This window comes from Pongo abelii, chromosome 3 (genome assembly GCF_028885655.2).
Source record: "Pongo abelii isolate AG06213 chromosome 3, NHGRI_mPonAbe1-v2.0_pri, whole genome shotgun sequence".
NCBI classification, from domain to species: Eukaryota; Metazoa; Chordata; class Mammalia; order Primates; family Hominidae; genus Pongo; species Pongo abelii.
The window spans coordinates 128775451-128782844 of record NC_071988.2 but is presented as its reverse complement, the minus strand read 5'-3'; positions in this window follow the sequence as shown (position 1 = coordinate 128782844).

Genomic DNA, 7394 nt, shown 5'->3' with positions numbered 1-7394 from the left:
GAGTGAAGTCTGGCTCTTTAGGATAGATACTGAATTATGTAGAAGGGGTCTGTTTTGGATCATATGCATTGTTAAGTAGAACATTTCCTAATCCTATTTTGATAAGCCACAGTGAATGAACAGGCTTTTATTCCACGCATATATAGCAACAATATATTTTACATATTGTCTGTAGCAAGGAATATATAAATTCAGAGTTAAGACAGTGTGTGCAAAGCTCTACCTTGAAGAAGGCTGTTACTTCTATGTTGGCCCTCTGATGCTCTTGCTCCTGAATTCAATTTTCTTTCAAAATGTTAGCCCTTCTAGCTTTTTCTACAAACTTTCATTTCTCACACTAATGGAAAAATTTCAATCCTTTTACTTCTTGGTCTTTAAAAAATTTGTTTTTCCCCCATATTACCTCAGGGCTAACACTATAATTTCTATTTATGATACTGAAAACTTTCTATCTTCATTGGTGAACAGGAACCCACTATTTATTTCTTATTTTATGTCTATCAGATTTTTCATTTTCCTGGGGCGGAAGGGCAACCCAAGTTGGTGAGATGGAGAGTGTGAAAAAATAAAATCCGACAGTCTTGATTTTTCTGGCCATTAACACCTGTATAGTTGAATGCACAAATTAAGCTAAGTTTCTTATTTATCTTAAGACACAATACATCTCTCCATTCTAAGTATGCAAACTTTAATCATTATAGTCAACATTAAGTGCTTAGCAATTTTTTTCTGAGTTATGATTCCTTCTCATTTTTATACTACATTTCTGAATAGATTGGACATCCAGCTATTCTCAAATTTCTATATGTTGCTCAACACTGAGCTTATTTTTGGGTATGTAGAAAACTAAAATTTTATTTCTGTTAAGTGAACAAATAAATGGATGACTAAAAAAACTAAAGAAAACAAGTGGCTTTTATTCTAACTTCCACTTTTAAAAACAAAGTCAACATAAAATCTTGTTGGCCAAAGCACATCTAGAAGTGTTTAAATGATGAGAGATTAAGAGATTAACAATGATAATTCTCATTTGAGTTAGTCCTATTTTTAGAAAAAACTAAATTATCAATTTGAATTTAGAAGTCAGTTCTTTGATCTTTGCTCACATTCTCTCCTTTATAACAATGAATTTTGGTTAAGTGTCTGAAAAAAATTCTTCTGTCTTTATTATAAGAGACAGTTACATTTGAGGAATTAAGAGAAAATTTCTTATTACCAGATTTGGAATAGCTATTCCAACATACTTTAAAAAATTATAATTGTTATGCCATAATCCGAATGGAATTATCATGGATTCTTCTTTCTTAATTCTTAATTTCTAATTTTTTTGAGTACATAGTAGGTGCATATATTTATGGATTATACAGGATATTTTGATACAGCCATGCAATGTGTAATAATCACATCAGGGTAAATGGGGTATCCAGTACCTCAAGCATTTATCCTTGGTATTACAAACAATTCAATTATAATCTTTTAGTTATTTTGAAATGTATAGTTAGATTATTTTTGACTACAGTCACCCAGTTGTGCTAGCAAATACTAGGTCTTATTCATTCTATTTTTTGTATCCATTAACTATTGCCAAATTCCCCTGACATTCCACTACCCTTCCCAGACTCTGGCAACCATTCTTCTACTCTGTATCTCCATACATTCAATTGTTTTAATTTTTAGCTCCCACAAATAAGTGAGAACATGTGAATTTTGTCTTTCTGTGCATGACTTATTTTACTTAACATAATGAACTCCATTTCCATCCATGTTGTTGCAAATGACAAGATCTCATTCTTTCTTATGGCTGAATGGTACTGCATTGTATATATGTACCATATTTTCTTTATCTAATCATCTGTTAATGGACACTTAGATTGCTTCCAGATCTCGGCTATTGTGAACAGTGCTGCAACACATATAGAAGTGTGGATATCTATTCGATAAACTAATTTCCTTTCTTTTGGGTATATACCTAGGAGTGGGATTGCTGGATTGTATGGTAGCTCTGTTTTTAGTTATTTGAGGAAACTCTAAACTGTTCTTCATAGTGGCTGTACTAAGGTACATTTCCACCAACAGTGCATTAGAGTTCCCTTTTCTCCACATCCTCACCAGCATTTGTTACTGCCTGACTTGAATAACAGCCATTTTAAGTGGAGTGAGATGATAACACATTGTAGTCTTGATTTGCATTTTTCTGATGATCAGCTACATTGAACACCTTTTCTTATACCTGTTTTCAGTTTGTTTGTCTTATTTTGAGAAATCTCTATTCAGATCTTTGGCTCATTTTTAAAATGGATTATTAGATTTTTCCCCATAGAGTTGTTTGAACTCCTTATGTATTCTGGTTATTACTCCCTTGTCAGATGGGTAGTTTGCAAATATTTACTTCTATTCAGTAGGTTGTCTCTTACTTCATTGATTGTATCTTGTGCTGTGCAGAAGCTATTTAACTTGATGTAATTGCTTTTGTCCATTTTTGCTTTGGATGCCTATGCTTATGAGGTGTTACTCAAGAAATTTTTGCCCAGTCCAATGTCCAGGAGAGTTTCTTCAATGTTTTCTCTTAGTAGTTTCATAGTTTGAGGACTTAGATTTAAGTCTGTAATCCATTTTGACTTGATTTTTGTATATGGTGAGATATAGAGGTCTAATGTCATTCTTCTGCATATAGATAACCAGTTTTCCCAGCACCATTTATTGAAGAGACTGTCCTTTCCCCAAAGTATGTTCTTAGCACCTTTGTCAAAAGTGAGTTCACTGTGGAAGCATGAATTTATTTCTGGGTTTTCTAATTTGTTCTACTGGTCTGTATATCTGTTTTTATGCCAGCACTATACCATTTTGTTACTATTTCTCTGTAGTGTAATTTGAAGTCAAATAATGTGTTTCTCCAGTTTTGTTATTTTTGCTTAAGATAGCTTTGGGTATTCTGGGTCTTCTGTGGTTCTACATAAGTTTTACATTTTTTTTCTATTTCTATGAAGAATGTCTCTGGTATTTTGATATGGATTGCAATGAATCTGTAGCTTGCTTTGGGTAGTATGGATATTTTAATAATATGCATTCTTCCAATCCATGACCTAGAATATTTTTCCATTATTAGTGTTCTCTTTGATTTCTTGCATCAATATTTTATAGCTTTTTATTGTAGATGTCTTTCTTTTTTTGGTGAATTCCTAGATGCTTTATTTTATTTGTACTCTTGTAAATGGAATTACTTTCTTGATTTCTTTTTCAGCGTGTTTGTTGTTAGCCATATAGAAATGTTGGTGATCTTGCAAGTTTACTGAATTTATCAGTTCTAACAATTTTTTGATGGAGTTTTTAGTGTTTTCCAAATATAACATCATATAATCTGCAAATAAAAATAATTTGACTTACTGCTTTCCAATTTGGATGCTGTTTATTTCTTTCTCTTGTCAGATTTATCTAGCTAGGATTTCCAGTACTATGTTGAATAACAGTGGTAAAAGTCGGCATCCTTGTCATGTTCCAGATATTAGAAGAAAGGCTTTCAGTTTTTCCCCATTCAGTAGGATACGGGCTTTTATTTACATTGAGGTATGTTCATCTTATATCCAGTTTCTTGAGTGTTTTATTATGAAGGGATGTTGAATTTTATGAAATGTATTTTCAGCATCAATTAAAATGCTAATACGGTTTTTGTTCTTTATTCTGTTGATATGATGTTTCACAATAATTGATTTGCATATGTTGAACCATTCTTACATCCTTGGGATAAATCCCAATTGGTAAAGATGAATGACCTCTTTTATGTGTTGTTGAATTTGGTTTGCTAGTATTTTGTTGAGTATTTTTTGCAACAATATTCCTCAGTGATATTGGCCTATAGATTTGCTTGTTGGTGTATCTTTATGTGGTTTTGGTATCAACATAATATTTGCCTGACAGAATGAGTTTGGAAGTGTTCCCTCCTCCTCTACTTTTTGGAATAATTTGAGTAGGATTGGTATTAGTTCTTTTTTAAATGTTTGGCATAATTCAGCAGTGAATCCATCAGGTCCTAGGCTTTTCTTTGCTAGGAGAGGTTTTATAATGGCTTCGATCTTGTTACTTGTCATTGATCTTTTCAGGTTTTTAATTTCTTCATAGTTCAATCTTGGTGCATTATATGCATCTAGGAATTTATCAGTTTCTTCCAGATTTTCCAATTTGTTAACATATGGTTACTCCTACTGGCCACTAATGATCTAGTGAATTTCTACACTATGTGTTGTAATGTCTCCTTTTTCATGTTCTATTTTATTTTTTGGGTCTTTTTTTTTTTTTTCTTAGTCTGGCAGTCTGGCTAAAGGTTTGTCAATTTTGTTTGTCTTCAAAACCCACAACTTCTTGCTTGATCAATTCTGCTACTAAGAGACGCTGATGCATTCTTCAGTATGTCAACTGCATTTTCTAACTCCAGAAATTTTTATTGATTCTATTGAATTATTTCTACATATTTGTTAAATTTATCTGATAGGATTCTGAATTCCTTCTCTGAGTTATCTTGAATTTCTTTGAGTTGCTTCAAAGAGCTATTCTGAAGTCTCTTTCTGAAAGTCATGTATCTCTTTTTGCCCAGGATTGGTCCCTAGTGCCTTATTTAGTTCATTTGTTAAGGCTATGTTTTCCTGGATGATCTGAATGCTTGTGAATATTTGTCGATGTCTGGGCACTTAAGGTATTTGTTGTTGCCTTCTCAATCTAGGCTTCTTTGTTCTTGTCCTTCTTGGGAACACTTTCCAGGCACTCAGAAGAACTTGAGTCTTTCTATCTAAGCTGTGTATGCATTAGGGGACACCCCAAGCCCAGTAACACTATGGTTTTTGTAGACTCATAAAAGAAAGGCTTTCAATTTTTCTGAAATCTGGGGCCATATTGATGGTGTTGGTGAAGATCAGGAGAAATTCTCAGGATTACCAGGCAAAGACTCTTGTTCTCTTCCCCTATTTTCTCCCAAACAAATGGAGTCTTTATCTGTGCTAAGCCACCTGGATCTCAGGGTGAGGTGACATAAGCACCCCTATGGCTATCACCACTGGGACTGCACTGGGTCATACCTCAAGCCAGCACAGCAATGGGTCTTGCCCAAGGTCTGCTATAATATCTATCTGGCTACTGCCTATGTTTGCTCAAGGCCCTGGGGCTCTACAATCAACAGGTGGTGAAGCTAGCCAGGCTTGTGCCCTTCTTTTCAGGGCAGCAAGTTCCCCCAGGCCCCAGGTGGGACAAGACATGCCGTCTGGGAGCCAAGGACTAGAGTCAAAAACCTTAGAAATCTACGTGGCATTCGATTGTACTGCAGCTGATCTGGCACTGAAATCACAAGACGCAGTCCTTCTCACTCCTCCCCTTTCCACGGGCAGAGAAGCTTCACCCTGTGGCCATCTACCACAGGCCCGTGGGGAGTATTGCTGGACTACTGCCCATGTTCCCTAAGGCCTAAGGGCTCTTCAGTCAGCTTGTAGTGAATGCTGCATGGCTTGGGACTCACCCTTCAGGGCAGTGGGGTGCAGGTTGAAAAATGTTATTCAAGAGCCACATCCTGGAATTGCATACCCCAAGTGCCTGCTTGGTGCTCTACCCTCCTATGGCTGAGCAGGTACCTAAGGTGAAAGACAGAGTTCCCTTTGCTTTTCTCTCTGCCTTTCTCAAGCAGAAGGAGTCTCCCTATAGCCTCCTTAGCTAGGAAGGTACTAAGTCTAATTTGAAGCCAGCAAGTGTCAGAGTCTCACCCAAGGTCCATGATATACTATCTGGATATACTGCTGGTTATTCAGGGCCCAAGGACTATTTAGTCTGCAGGCAATGGCTTCTGCCAGCACTGGGGCCTTCCATTCAAGGCAGTGGGTTCTCTTCTGGCATCTAAAAATGGGTGTGTCTAAAAATGTTGTCTGGGATCTAGCATCTAGAAAGTGGGCCTCATGACTCTGACTGGTACTCTATCCTGCTGTGGCTGAGCTGATATCCAAGATGCAAGAAAAAGTCCTCTTTTCTCTCTCCTCTCCCCTCAAGCAGAAGAAAGGGATCTCCTTTGGAGCCACAAGCTGTGCAGCCTAGGGTTGGGGGAGGGGTGACACAAGTAATCCCTTAGCCACCTGGCTGGTGTCTTATTAGATCACGTGCCCCCCAAGTCCACTGGCTCTGAGGCTAGCTCAGAACTAGGACTCACCTAAGAGCTGCGTTCCTTGTGGCCTAGACTGCCTTTCAAGTTTGTGTAGCATGCCAAAACACTTTAGCCTGAGTTGGTGATGCTTGCCAGAACTCAAGTTTCAATTGCTGGGATGGTCTTGTATAAATGTTCCCTTCACGGGCAGCTGTCAACAAGTTCAGCCAGGTGTTGCTTTCTGCTGTGACAGGGCAATAGTGAGTTTAATGCAAAGTCTCACAATTGGTGCAGTCTCCCTCTCCCAACCCACAGATTCTCCCTCTGTGCCATGTGACTGCTGCCAGGGGATGGTGGAGGGGTAGCATTTGCAATTCAAGGCTGTCTTTCCCACCCTCTTCTGTGCCTCTTTCAGTGATATGAAGTTAAAATCGGGTACTGTGAATGCTGACCTGATTTCTGGTTCTTAAGGGTGCTTTTTATGTGTAGGTAGTTGTTAAATCTGGTACTCCTGGAGGGGGATGATTGGTAGAGCCTTCCATTTGGCCATCTTGCCCTGCCCGTCCTCTCTATGGATCCTTTTTACAAACAAAATTGATTGCTTGTCTTAGTTGCTAAAATGAGAGCATATCAAAATTAAAAGATATCCAGCTTCTCTGATCTCAAGGAAAAGGTTGAAATCTCTAGAGGATAATATTTCCTTTCCATACTTGTACAAATAAATTTAGCCTTTCTGTGGAAAAGTCCTCAAAGTGAGGAAAAAAATGAAAATAAACATGTTGTCTGATATCAGCTATCTGGTAACTGTGTCTAAACAAATAATATATGATAAATAGAATTTGGAGAATATTTTACAAGTATAGAACCCATGCAGGAAATGTGGTTTTTAAAATTGGTTTAGAACCAATGTCAATTTTTTCCCCATTCGACTTCATTTATTTTTTGCAAAAGCAGTCATTTCCTGTTCTTTAGAGGACTCCTTTGAGAAGTTTAACTCAAGGATTGAAAAGCGTCTTAGATATTTATGTCTCTGACAAATAACATTTCTAAATGTTTTGGGCTGGGAGGCATGATTGGATAAGTAAATAAAAAACAAAATAAATTTGGAATTATGGATTTGATTCAATATTTATCTCCCTTTTATTATTTAATATGCTGGTGTAAAATGGGCTATAGCCAAAGACCAAGACATAGTAATAGATGGCTTGATATAGGGAGGCTCTTACATGAGCAGTTTACTTTTACAGAGTTCTGGGAGCTAATGTGAACTTCTAAGTATGTT